This window comes from Syngnathoides biaculeatus, chromosome 3 (assembly GCF_019802595.1).
Source record: "Syngnathoides biaculeatus isolate LvHL_M chromosome 3, ASM1980259v1, whole genome shotgun sequence".
Lineage (NCBI taxonomy): Eukaryota > Metazoa > Chordata > Actinopteri > Syngnathiformes > Syngnathidae > Syngnathoides > Syngnathoides biaculeatus.
The window spans coordinates 19,495,666-19,510,572 of record NC_084642.1 but is presented as its reverse complement, the minus strand read 5'-3'; the positions used below and the strand labels follow the sequence as shown (position 1 = coordinate 19,510,572).

The 14,907-nt window shown below is 40.6% G+C and overlaps 1 protein-coding gene across 3 annotated transcripts in view; it reads right to left on the bottom strand.

Moving 5' to 3' along the window:
• LOC133498175 (granule associated Rac and RHOG effector protein 1-like) overlaps positions 1-14,907 on the bottom strand; it is a 47,144-nt gene that overhangs the window by 31,595 nt on the left and 642 nt on the right. The window lies entirely within an intron of this gene.

Sequence of the window (14,907 nt, the reverse complement as noted above, 5' to 3'; positions counted from 1 at the left end):
TGATGGGTGCCTAGTAACCAATACCGAGCAGATGTACACACCCTCAAATTGGTTTTTTGAATCATCTTCCTTTCATTTTTATCCACTCACACTAGCCCCCCACCCCCTACTGTGATGAAGCCAATTCTTTGAGTTTCTGCAGCAACTACTTTTTGATCAGTGTTTGTGTGCCCGTCAGGTGGTTTAATAGCAGCCGGATGTAGCAGCTGCAACGTATGCTGACAGCTCCTTATCAGTCTACAGCGGCTAACAGCGAAAATCCTACCATTGGCTGGGCATTAGCTTGCCCCTGAAGTCTATTTCAGCTCACGTGGGGGAAGGAGGGGGAAAAAAAAAAACAGCTGCGTGCTGCACTGATTTCAGACACTACTAAAGGTTGAGTCCGGGGGGGGGGTTCTTCTTTACATCTGTTGCATATGAAGCACAAGAATGTTATTTCCCCACTCAACTCTAGCTAATGCAGCTTCAAAAACAAGGAGCAGGTCAGGTAAAGCAACAACACTTCCCATGTCGATAACATGAGGTCTTGGGGCCTTTGTTTTCATTTTCACATGGTAAAACTGCAAAAACAGAGGAAAAACTATACAACTGATTTTCACAAAACAGCTCGGGAAATTACATTTCTGAGAGAACCTGGACAAAAAGTGCTCATAGGGTGTCTTATTTTCACCTCACCAGTTCACATCACTATGGCATCAATGGAATTAGCAACACACCACAGGATTATAAATAGTGAATTAATAAAATCAAAATAAACTGTCGTAAGCTCAAAAAGTCAAAACCCTTGTATTGTTGAAAGCATGCTCCAATGAAAAGATTTAAAAGCAAGAACTGTCCTTCAGAGTGTACTTCCACTTTAGTCCCACATCCACAAATTTGATGACATCGTGATTTTTGTGGAAACACGCCATTTTACCTTACGTGTACACTAATTGTGAAGGAACACTCACAAATTCGGGTTATGCTATCATTACAGGAATGGAAATTGACAAACCAAGGACACACTGCAGACGCTCCTAATTGGATAGCTACGAAATGCAGTGAATACTCTTGGATGTCCCCGTTCTCAAACAAATCGGATTTCGAACAAAAATGTTGAGATTTTTTTTGCTTCCGATTTCAAACGAAAACACAGTACTCGAACGGCCCAAAAAACCCGTAAATAACGCGCGCGCCGCAACCAACTGACTGACCCATGACACACATTGTTATTTTGTATAACGCACCCTGTGTACACAGTCGTGTCCCGGTAGTGACTGTTTTTTCTTCCTATAGAGGACTACTAACCCCCAATCATGGCCCCAAAGAAGGCAAGTGGAAGTAGTAAGGCTGCTGCTGCTGAAAAAAGTAAAGTTGTGCATAAAACAGTCAACTTTAAGAAAGAATTGATAGCCACATACGAATCTGGTGTGCGTGTTTTTGAGCTATCGAAGGAGTACGGTATGGCGAAATCGACGATAAGCACCATTCTGAAACAGAAGACTTAAAGCAAGTGATTTTGCTAAAAGAGCAACCGTGTTGAGCAAGCAGACACCACAGGACTTGGAGAAAGTTGAAAAGTTGCCTTTAATTTTCATAAACAAGCAACAGTTAGCTGGATATTGTTTCAAAGATTTCATTAACTGAAGGTATGAGTTAATGTTTTTGTATGTTAATTTTTGTAAGCAAAAAAAAAATTATTTCTTAAATTGTTTTATTGTATAAAGTATTTAAACTATACATGTACTTCTACTATGCAGTTTATTATCAGGAAAAGCTAAAAAAATACTTTAAAAAGCTCAATTTTTTAGGCTAGGAACTGATTATATATTTTTCCATTAATTGTTATGGGGAATATCAATTCGGTTTTCGAACAAATCACTTCTCGAACCGCCTTCTAGAACGGATTGCGGTTGGACTGTATATAGTTAATATGGCTGCAAAAAAAACAAATTAATGCTGTGGGTACATGTTAAAAGTAGGTATTTCAAAAGGACTTCACACATGAGTTGTAACCAAATATTTCAGTATTCCGGGATTGTAAAAAAATAAAAATAAAAATAAAAAGATTCGATTGAATAATTGAGTATTAAGATAAAATAGTTTCCCCACATAATTTATTTGTGGCAGGTCGCCAAAAGTGATTTTTGGCTGAAACAAAATCGGTTTCACAGCAATGTTCGTCCTGACTGTGAATCATTACACGTCGGTCAGTAGGTGGCAATATGCATTACCTCTGTAACAGTGCAGCCTGGTCTGCCAGAGGACAAGTTTCAAGAGAATGCATACCACCAGCCTGACACACAAGGGATATGAACAGATGAAGAACAAGGATAAACAAGTAACCTAAAAAAAAAAAAAATTAAAAAATAAAAAACAACTGTTGGTTTAAATATATCACCATGTAAGGCAATATGTTTAAACTCGTCGAATTTCTTATATTCAACTGTCTGTTAACGTAGCTTGAAGCTAATCATACATGCACATTCGTAACTTGCGCTGTTTGTAGAGCATAGGGCGGTTCTACTCAGTTAATACAACTAAAATTGACAGATGACTAATGTAAATTTGAAGCAAAACACAAGAGCCTCGTCCAAATGCCAACATGCTGTAGAGTCTACTAGTTTAGTTTAGAAGCAATAAGTGAAGGCTTCTTTATACTCGTGCGGGTAGCGACCGCACTGACGTCATTCCGGCTATCCTGCGTATAGTTTTGCTTTTATCCTCGAATACAATCCACGCACGCCGTTTTGAAAATCTGCTGCAGTTCTCCAAGTTGGGAGTGTCACTCGCAAAGATGCAACAGGATGGAATTTCCTCTACAGAATACGGCCATTTCTGGGAGCCATTTTTACTTTCCAGTCCGAAAAAAGTAACAAAGTAACAACAATGGTGACAGTGGAACAGTGTCTGCTAGCACAGATGGACCTTGATGACCAGTTGATACGTTTAATTATACAGTAAAATTGATCAAGAAGCCCGCGGTAGAATGTGGAGCCAAAAGGTAAGATGAGTATGTCATCACAGCATGTGACTAAAACGGACCAATCGCAAAAGATAATCCCGACAGCATTCTGCATGTTGCAACAATTTGTGGCGTGTGTGCGTCAAGTGACGCATTTAGGCCGTGCAGCCCTGTCGGTCATGTGATGCAATGTGGTCGTGTGGAATTATAACAAGTCTTTGAACCTCAGCACTTTGCACAAGGCTACTCCTAATTTATTTTATTTTATGACATTATTGCCGAACAATGATCACAAAACGATTGCATCTGACCCAGAGTGGTTCAAAATGCCTCAGTTTAAATAAAGGCTTCATGTGACAGCACAGCAAATTGAGCAGCTGCATTATGTCTTCAGTGATTAATAACCTTTCGCTTTTATTCATTTTGTAATATTATTATATCTACATTTTTAGAGATACTTTGCAGGTTTTGAAGGATGCACAAGCCTACAGCTAAGAAAGGCCCAGGAAGGAGAGCTATGTTGAGGTTGGAGCACAGGTTTACAGAAATAACTCATTGGTAAGTCTGGCACATAAAGCAGAGAGCACAACAAGGACCACTCTCACACCCTCTCTCACACTTGCTTTTCAACAATGAATAGATTAAGAGCATCATTAATGGTAAAAAAAAAAAAATCTTTGAAACTCTTTTTATTGGTGCATTACATTTCACATTACATTTACCTTTTCAATTAATCTTTGGGTAAAAACAGACCTCCAAAATCACTCAAGTACAACACCTGACCGACTGCTTAAAAATTATGTATTATTGGAAATGATACTGTGGACTTACATTTTTAAAAAGTTTTGCAAGATATTTTAGGAAGCCATGTAAAATTCAATGCTCCAGTGAAAAGTGCAAACTATGATATTACTTGCACACAGACGCAACGTCATCACCTCCCCAAAATATGTCGGGCTGCGACCAAATGCTCGCCTATCTATAGTCTTCATATCTGTTGGGAATGTAGGGCCACTGCTGTAAACAGGATGTTCATGATTTGGGATCACTTTAAACCAAAAAAGGCCAAAAATGAAGTGGTACGCAATTCCTTCAAAAGCGCAGCTGGCGTACCAAACTGGTTAGGGAGACGTAACATTTACACTTGGGCTGGACAAGTTGTCGGCATATGTAAGCTAAGGTTTTATTTTCTCCTTCCTTTATAACTTACCCAATTTATTATGATACATTGTAATCACTAGTTACATGTACTACCTTGCCATCACGAGTTAGAACATAATGTATAGTTTTTGCTTGCTGTCAAAGCTGCTGCGTGTGATTCAGAGACTGTCTCGTGATATTGAAGCTGACATCTTTTATCAACATATGAATGCATAAACAGAGAGAGTGGGAGACAGTGTTCAGCGTTGTGATGAAAAAGTGTGTCAAAAATATTTCAAACGGAATCATTACGACCAAGCTTCTCCTGTATTCATGTGGTTCACCTACAGTAATATGCAATAGCCTATACAGTATTGTGTAACAAGTATAGCCATTCATTCATATTCAACTCCCAGTCTCAAAAACCACTCATACCATATAGTCAGGACCAATACATGCCGTTAAGACATAAGAGCAGTTAAAGGATAGAAGTTCAATACCTCATAAATGACGGTGAAAAAAATAATTGGAGGAGAGTGCGGTGATTACTGTTACTCAATCAGCCACAAAAACTGATAGCGTGAAGCCTCGTTTTAAAAGTGATATTTTGTGTTTGTCTTATGTCCTACATTCCATGGAGCAGATAGAGGATCGAGAAGGTCATCCCAAATGGCAAGTGCTGTGAGCAACTATGACAGGAGCTGAGCGGTGCTCCTCTTGCCCGGAGAACATAAAGGCCTCACTACAATTTAACTACTGTAACAATAGACCAGCTGTGGTCAGTGTCACATTACTTCCATATTAATCTAAGTGGTAGCGTCATTTGTGTTGTTTTGTCACCAGCCCTGTACTTATGACACAGCTCGCTGTAAAATTCTTGCCAGTTGTTCCAAAAGTACAGCGAAGTGATTGAGGGAGACAGTGTCAACCTTATTAGCCAGTATCAGAAAAGACACTGACTGTGCGGGATAATAATAGGCTAACCTGTAATGTCAGATCTGCCACTGAAAGTAGCTTATGGCTCTAGTAAAAATAGCACATGGACCTTAAGAGGTCAGTGTTACCTCCACATTAACAACTATGTGTATAGAATGTTGACAGTTATGTTGTCTCAAACTGGGTTGATTGCAATCAATCTCTCCGTCTCTGAAATATCCAGAGCGTATTCAGAAAAATACCATTTTTTATTAAGATAATTCAATACAGAATACATACACTAGTCTCAAAAAGTGAGGGAAATTGGGCTTTCAGGGGAACTCAAAAGGCAATACTTTCCCACAACTGCTCTTCTCCATTTCCTCAGATATCTACTTCTATACACGTGACTTCTCTACTCATCACTATTACAAACAGATTGCGGTCCTTTTGGGAGATTGTCTTTGCCTAGTTGATATTCACCATTCACAAACACATCTATTTGTTATTTTTCTGAAAAAAAATTTCCTCAGATATTGCAGTTCTGATTTTATTTTTGTGCTTTCTGTAGCACCCTAAGATGGCACAGGATGGCACCAAACCCTGGGTAAGAGGAAACTCATCATTAGTGTCAAGGAAGTACGTTTAGTGGTCCATTGTTACATCGACTGTTTGAAGATCTTACAATTCAGAGAGGTGCGAGTTTAGCCTGGGTTGCTACCAAAATAAGCAGAGTTTTCATAGTAGATTTTTGAATACTTAGTATCTATGAAAAATCTTGGTCCATTGCTTGAAAATTGTTTTTACAGGTTGCAAAGTGACATACTTGCGCATTTCTGCCTAAGCCATTAATTTTGACTAAACCAACTTTTTCCGAGTAAGTTATATTGACTATATTTGGCCTATAAAAGTGAAATATTAATCAAAATTATCCACACACTTTTCTGCCGACATGTCGCAAATCGGGTCATTCAAATTTCTATAGCTTATCTATGTGTCATTCGCGCAGATCTCTGCCTACAATATTAAACACGTGCTATCATATGCATGGCTCCTACACGGACGCAACAAATCAGGGGGCGTGTGGTAGGGAAGTATGGTCAAAGCGGATACAAAACTGGGTCATACAGAAGTGATTTCAGAGGGGCTTTTTCTTCTGAACCTCCTATAACAAAATCTCACTTTTTTTGTTTTATAAAAGAAATAATTTCCATACCAGCCGTACCACCAACCACCATCAGACCTCTTGACTTCTACGTTGAGCATTCATGAACAGGATGTGAGAATTCTCTTCAAACAATAAAAGATTAACAAAGTCGTGGCCTTTTTGTCCCTTTTCTGCCTCAAAGTCTGCGCAGACCAGCTCACTCCAGTCTTCAGACAGATCTTCAATAAATCTCTGGAACTGTGATGGCCCATCCTGTTTCATGTCTCTAGGATCATCCAGGTCCGCAAGACACCTGCATTTCGAAGTTGAAATGACGACAGACCTATCACCCTAACGTGTTCATTAAGTCATCTGCTTTTCGAGTTCAGCGCCTCTTCTGTGAGTGGATTTAGAGCTTTCTGACAGGCAAGAAACAGCAGGTGAGGCTGGTGGACCCCACCTCATCCACACACACCATCCGCACTGGGGCACCACAAAGATGTGTCCTGCTCCTCTTTTGTCTTTAAACAGACTTCACCGCAAGGAACCACGCTCCTGAAGTTTGACAGTCGGCACAGTTAACGCCCTCAAAGATTGTGATGAGTATGTGTATCGACAGGAAGAGCAGCGGTTAGCGCTTTGGTAAGGCCGGTCCTACCTGGAGCTGAAAACGTTCAAGACTGTAGAGATGATCATAGACTTCAAGAAATGTCCTTTGTCAGACCTGCCCCTCACGCTGTCTAACTGCCCTGTGTCAACTGTCGACAACTTCAGGTTTCTGGTCTCTAAGTCTTAGTTTCTAAGGGCCTGAAGTGGGAGACCAACATCAACTCCACCCTCAAAAAGGCCCAGTAGAGGATGCACTTCCTGGGGTTTCTGAGGAACCATGGCCTGCCACAGGAGCTGTTGAGGTATTTCTATACAGCACTCATTGAATGGGTCCTGTGTTCATACATCAGTCTGGTTTGGTGCTGCCGCAAAAAAAAGAACAAACTCCAACTGCAATGGACAATCACAACTGCCAGAAAAACCATCAGTACCCCTTACGCACCATTGAGGGCCTGTACACTGCCACTACTAAGACAACTGGATGCTAAATCCTATTGAACCATCCACATCACCTCTGGTCATCACCTCTTCCGTCTCCTTCCCTCAGGTTGGCGCTATCAAATCAATCCGGACTAAAACCAGCAGACAATCGAAAGGATCCTTCTCTCTTGCCATTAAAACTGAAAGAGACTAAGTAAGTCTCTGTAGTGTTTTTTGACTGTCACTCTATGGAAGTATAAAATGCAGCCAAAATAAAAAAACCTTTAATGATGCAATCAATCACTCGTTATTTTTCAGTATTTGTGGCAGGGTTCAGATGCTCTGTCCTGTGAAGAGCTGTACGGGTGAAATTATGTTTCACTGAAAGCAACAGCTTCTCGAGTGAAAACTAAAATACTAATTCTGAAGCGGAGGGAGGGGGGTCTCAGGGGACAATAGCAGACCTGTTTAAGGGCCACGTGACTGCAGACAAATAGAAGTCCTATCAGCCTGATCCCTGGAAGCCTTTGCACAAAGGGCACCTGCCTGTCAGCACTGCACCGAGAGTAAATAGAATGAGCTCTGATATCCTCTCCAGAATAGAAGTGCATAATCGAGCGTGTCCCGGCGGTGGGTTCGGACAAGTGAGTGCCAATGAACGTCAGTCCTATACATGATAGTACATTGGGGACACTTGGCTGGGATGAAAATGCTTCCCGAGGCCCGAGTAAATACCGTGGTTGGGAGTTCTGCGGGCAAAGCCAAGACAAAAGGAAGAATTCCTTCTTGGAACAATAAAAACAGTTCCAAATTAATACGTTCAGGGATTTTAAAAAAAAAAAAAAAAAAAAAAAGTTCTCCTGGTGTACTGATGGAAAAATCAAGTCTAAAATAACACAAACACAGGTTGCAGTCCCACTTTTCCTAACACAGCTCTAGTCTGATTGCACAATGCATCACATAGGTCTCTGCTGGAATTCTGACCTGTGCCTGGAAAAGTAAGAAGAAAAGATGTTTCCTGTTTTTTATAATGAAGATCACCTTACATCATGGAGGGTTTTACACTGTGTCAGGGTGTCAAGGTCGCCTAGAGTTTACAAGCAATCATTTGGATAGAAATTGGCTAAAAGCTGATGGCTAGTTCAGACCTGATACACAAGAATATTTCAAATCTTAAGATTTTTTTTTAACTTGTGATTACTCTTACACAAAAACTACAAAAGAAAAATCTGGCATTTAGCAGTTTTGATCACATTGGATTGGTCAAAAACTTCATCTTCGTTCCGTACCTTATTTTGCCAATGACAGAGATCAAACATTTTCGTGAAGTTTTCACACACTGTTGCTGGTATTCTGGACCAAGCCTCCATGCAGATCTCTTAGAGAAGTGACGTTTTGGGGCTGTCGCTGGTCAACACAGACTTTCAACCACCTCCAAAGATTATCTATGGGGTTGAGATCTGGAGACTGGCGAGGACACCCCAGGACCTTGAAATGCCGGGTGGTATGTTTGGGATAATTGTCATGCTGAAAGACCCATCCATGTTTCATCTGCCCTTGCTCATGGAAAGAGGGAGGGTTTAAATTATTATTATTTTTTAAATCCCCCACCATTAAACAAAAAAAAAAAAAACAATTTAAACTAACTTCACACAACTTTTTTTTTTTTAAACATCTTTCGGTTCAGGTTTGCATTTTTTTACCTTCTCATTTTCACTAATAGTTTGTAGTAAACTCAGTCTTTATTAAGTGAAAACAAAAGGCAAAACATCAAGAAACCGCCATCCTCAACTGGACTGTGTAAGCCGAGATCATTGGCTGCAAATGCTGGAATTCTTTGGCTCTAATAATATCATGGCCCTGGGGCCAAGTGGACCCTTCCCCCAGCCTTGCCTGTTGGGAGATGCCGCAGCAAATAATGCTTAGAGGAGGGTTGCCCAGGAAGCAAAGGTCATTTGTGTGTACGGGTGTCCCTATTCAATTTTGACAATAAGAAATCCATCTGATATGAGGGAAAAAATAAAAAAATATATTGTCTTGGATCGGACAGCTCTAATTTTACAAGTTATCTATTCCATGCACCACTCCAGCACTTCTATCCAGCAGCACTCGGATGGCATGCATAGCCCATGTGATCACACCACCATGTTGTATGATGCTACCATAATAACAAGGAACTTTAAAGTCATTTATTGGCACTCCAGTTGAAGAAATATACCTACTGTTGCTTGGTGATGGTTCTCTGAGTAATAACACTTTATCAAGCCTTGTCTAACATTCCATACAACAAAATAAATATGTATCCTTACTGGTGAAATCGAATCGGACCAATTAATATCAGTTAAAACTCAAGGGAACAATATCAGTATTTGATGGGAAGTGATAAAAGTTGCATCAGAACATCCCTACTCAGGTGGACAACACAACAGTGCGGCAGCCTCTGCGGGGCAAACAATGAGTTTGTGACTAATTGGTCACCTTCCTGCACACGGATGAGGAATCTCCACAGGGTCACGTGTTCAACCGCAGCGAGAAACCAGCGGGATTGCGAGCACACCGCTGAATCAGCCCGTCGGTCGGGAAGAGAAAGGACTGAAGGCTAGACAGGAATTTTGCAGAGCAAAGCGTGTATTTCCACGGTGACACAGCTGTGGCAGACGTCAACAAATGGTGAGGCCCCGCTTTTAATGGGGAGATGAGCAAAAAAGCTGACAGAAGGAAAAGCGTGAATGACTCACTAATACCATTGACGACCTTCAGAAAATTTGTGCGCAAGAGTAACAGCATGCAAAAAACAAAAACAAAAAAAAAAGTATTTTGTGTGGGGAACAATGAAATAGTCCATGTTTTGCTGATTTCAGACTGCTGTGTCTATTTATTTACTTATATACTAGTGTGCATAATCGTTCAAAAATTTACAAAAAAAAAATAATGTATCTTTAGGGCGGCACGGTGAATCAGCTGTAAAGCATTGGCCTCACAGTTCTGAGGTCCAAGATTCAATCCCCGGCCCGCCTGCGTGGGTTTTATCCGGGCACTCCAGTTTCCTCTCACATCCCAAAAACGCGCAACATTATTTGGACACTAAATTAATCCTAGTTGTGATTGTGACTGCGACTGTTGTCTGTCTCCATGTGCCCTGCGATTGGCTGCCAACCAGTTCAGGGTGTACCATGCCTCCTACATGTTGACAGCTGGGATAGGCTCCAGCACTCCCGCAACCCTCGTGAGGATAAGCGGTTCAGAAAATGGATGGATGGAATGCATCTGTGTTCATCTATTTATGCCAGTGAGGCACAGTGATAGACAAAACAAATGGTCTTCTATTGCAGTGACTCCTAACCAGTGTGCCATGGCACATTACTATTTCATGAGAACTCTTCCGGTGTGCTGCACGTCCATTTGTTCTAGCAGACACTGTTCCACGGTCTCCATTGTTTTTGCTTTGTTCCTCGTGATGCAAAAGTAAAAACGGCTACAAGAAAAGGCCCAAAAATGCAGTGAAAACTCCGTCCGGTGGTGTCTTAGCAGATAGCAGCTGCAGCGACATCCCTGACTTGGAGGGGAAGTCCAGTACACATTCTTACCTGCGCACTTGGATTGCGCTCAAGTATAAAGGCAAACTGCGCGTGGGATAGCTGAAGTCATGTCATCAGGGTTACCACCACCATGAGTATAAAGAACGCATTAGTCTTAAAAATATCTATTAACGGCAACCATCTCAGTACTCTGAGTTGAGACTAAATTGGTTGCATGTGCGCCCTCATTTCTGAATAATGCGCCCAAATAAATAAATAAATAAATAAATAAATAAATAAATGAGAGGGAATCCGTACGCCCAGATATTCAGAAAGAGAAAAAAAAAAAAAAGTCACCTACCAATTACTATCAGTGCAACCAGTGCAAAAAGTCAGTCAAGAGCCCGGCATCTTACCAGTGGCACACAGTGACAGGCGGATCAAATAAAATGTTCTTCAACTCGAAGAGAGAAACTACAATTGAGCTGTGTATCCACTTGTTGCTATTCATGCAACACAATAATAGCTTTACATTCAACTAAACAGGTCCAAAGTTTCAGTAAATGTTTGGGCTATTGTGACAAGATCTCCCTTATTTCAGCACAAATAGAACCAATAGTACTAATGACCGGAGGGCCAGCCATATCCAATGTGGTGTTTCCCCATCAAATAACCTTTCAAAAAAAGTCAAATACCAAACCTTTTTAACATTGCCTTTAATTTATAACATGCCACACAATTGAAAATAGAGCATTATCTTCATTTGATTATAGTTAGTGCCAAACAAATAATGCAAGTAATGGCTGTTATGAAAGCTAAAGGAAAAAAACAAAAGTTGCAACAACTTAATGCGTCATTCTCCCATTGCTTCTTTTTTTTCCACCTTTTCTTCTACTTCCCCATATTCTGGACATTGTTGGATGTTTTGACATCTGCAAAGATTTCTTGGGTGACCTCAATAAATCTGCCCTTACTGTTAAAGAGACCAAGCAGCCAGAGGAGGGGGTATTTGCTGGGCCTTTCTTGACATCTGAATATAGTCTGTTTATGTTATACGTTAAAAGCTAGTTGTCGGGTTATTACAAAATAAATAAAATAATTACAAATAAGTGACGCTTCTTGAGAGTGTTTCAGCAATGGAAGGTTTTATCTGGATTTTACTCAATCACCAAGAAACATTTTCCTTTTGTTTCATTTTAAAATTTTGCGTTGAGTAGTTTGACAGTTCCTCGGAAGTTTCATTCCTTTACATGTCTCTAGGAACGAGGTGCTTGTAAGTGCATTGTAATTCCTGTACTTTCACAAACATAAGGTGCATTGTATTAAAAGGCACCGTATCAGTTGCCATTTCAGTATTTAACATGTACATGGTGCACACTATTATTGGGTGCAGGCATGGTGGCGCTCACTTGACAGTGAGGCACAATTGTACCTTTATTTACATAAGCACAAAAACAAGCTGCTACTGCCCCCCCCACGACCGGTCCGAGCAAGTCAACAGTCAACGCGCCATCCTCACCCACAGTGTCACACCAAATTACATTACACCACAGCAAACAGAACAGCACAACCAGTAGACAACAAAACAACCAAGATGATGAGCCAAGAAATAATTGAAACAAAACATGCACCTCAAATTCTATTTTCATATATGTTTAGCGGCGTAAAGCATATAGCAACACTAACTTAAAACATACGATAGCAAGCACCGGGAGCAAAACTGAGTTTGGTTGTACTTTAAGTATTTAACAATGTACGTACTATTTTTTTTTATTATTATTCCTCATCCACAAATCCGTCAAAGTCCTCATCTTCTGTAACCAAAATGAACAACTGGGCATGTTCTCCATCAAACACGCCAGGTTCCTTCTTGTCATTGTCAAGTCTAGTTGCCGTGGAGCACCTTAGATATGATTCCAGCTTTTCGCACAACAGTGGAAGTAGACATGCTAGCATAAACATCCACAATCCATTCAGAAATTGTGCCGTAACTCGCCCGCCACTCCCTCCCAGTCTTAATAAAACTGTGCTCGCCGCTTGTCATCCATCACTCCCACGTTGCTTGCAACGTCACTTTGCACATCGACGTCCAACAGGTGAAATTGCTTGGTCAAGCCACGCGGAATAACAGCAAGCTCTGAGTTCATTTGCTGCACTTGTTTTTTTTTTTTTATAAATGGCAGTTCTTTGTGCTTAGATCATTGCTTGATTAGCTCTTCCTTGTTTCCGCAGAAACTCAGCTTCGTCGTCTTGACTTGATGAAGCTTGTTTTCCCGATAACTCCAATTTAGCATCAGATTCAGTGATCTTGAATTCTCTCGCGGCGACTTAATTCCCATGTTTCTCCATGTAACTGATAGCTTGCAGTTTAAACTGTGCTTCGCAAGTGTGTCTCTTCATTAGTGTAATTTTTGGGTGTCCTTAGCCAAAACGATGTTTAGCACAAAACACATACCGGCATTATGTACCTTCTGGAGGGTGTGGCTTTGGCGCACTCTCCCACACCCACACTTCCCCCTGTAACGTCCGCATCTTGTTCTCTCACAAGTCCGCTTTTCCTCTATATAAGCAGCGTGTTGGCAGAAAATGATCCCGATCAGTCAGGTTTTGGATGTCGGTGCAGAAATAATGCACTAGGCTTTATAATGAGCCCCGTCCATTTTAGTTAAAATTTAAGACTTTTGAGTCCCCTTATAGTCATGAAAATACAGTATATTAAGGATTTTTGAAAAATATCTACAAAAATACAATGAATACGTAGCTATGACACCAATATTACACAAAACTTTAATTTTTCTCATGTCGTAGCATTAAGATTTATTCATTTCTTTCAGTTTTATCCACAGCAAATGAGGACACTTTTTTTTTTAGTTCAACCAATGATTCAGCTTTTGCTTCTTCTGAACCTTAAGTTCTTCTAAATAAGGTTACTGTTGTCTAGTGTTGATTATGCATTATTAATAAAAAGATTAGTCATTATATATGCCCTAATAATTATTTAGTATTATCGGTCACTTAATTACAGACAAGCAGCGGTCACAACTGCAGCTTGAAGGGCGTAGCCCTTAAAGAATCCCTGACTAGTTTGAAATTTCAGACAGACAAATTTTTAGGTCTCAATAAAAAAAAAAAATGGAAAAAAAAAAAAAAGACATGACAGGCTAAAATAGGATGTAGGGTGGGGGACACGGAGCGAGCTCTGCTGCCAATAACAAGGGTCTGCGATCAAACTGACATACTTCCCGAAAAGGTTTCTAACTGTCCAAAGATGCCACCAGATGGCAATGATGTTCTTAGTTTGGCCTAAACTTAAAATAATAAATCTAATTTCATCAAGTAGCAAAAGAAAGGTTTTGCTAAAAAAAAAAAAAAAAAAAAGTCTGAATGGCAGACCATGAATATCAAGGGGTTTGTCCATATGTGTAAAAGCGCTTTAGCTCAATAAACCTTGAGAATGACAGGGTCACTACCAGAAACTGTCTTATTTCAACAAGATACGAAATGTACGTAAAATGTACTGCAATTCTCGACCCTTTCAGTATTTTGCAGATGAATGCTACAGAAGTTGTCAAGATGCCGAGGGGACTGTTTTAAATTACGAGGGGAAATGCAAAACGTCTCCTTTACAGCTGTGGTGACATATTAAGTGTCTTTACAGTGCTCGGCTTTGAGCAGTTACATATTTTCTTTCGCTCTCTCGCTGGCTCTGCCTCCAAAAGAGCCAAACAGGAAACACATTCCACATGCTCTCATGGCATATTTCATCTTCAGGTGTTTGCAACTCGCAAACGAGGGTTTTCGGTTATGGTGGACCGTGGCTCACTATATTTCGATTGAAAGACTCATGATTGCGCGCATGTGTCTATCTTGAACTGGGTGACAGTTTTTAGGGGGGGGGGGGGGGGGGTCAGTCACTATTGGCAGGAATTGCCTGCTCGCCGGTTTCACCGAAACTCCCGGCGGCGAGAGCATTACGTTTGAGCCATTAATATTTGTAATGATAAAACTAGTGACAACACAGCCGTCTTTAAAGTTCTTACAAAGCCTCCACATACACACGTGTTGCAAAGAGAATGACAGCCTATTTTGCTAATTCAATTACCTCCAGCACTATCAGTTAGGTAGCCGTAAGCTAACATCAAACGCCAGTGTATTCACTTGTGTTAAACTTCCATGTAGACAAGTGTAGCTAACCGCGGAGCTGCGTCTCACTA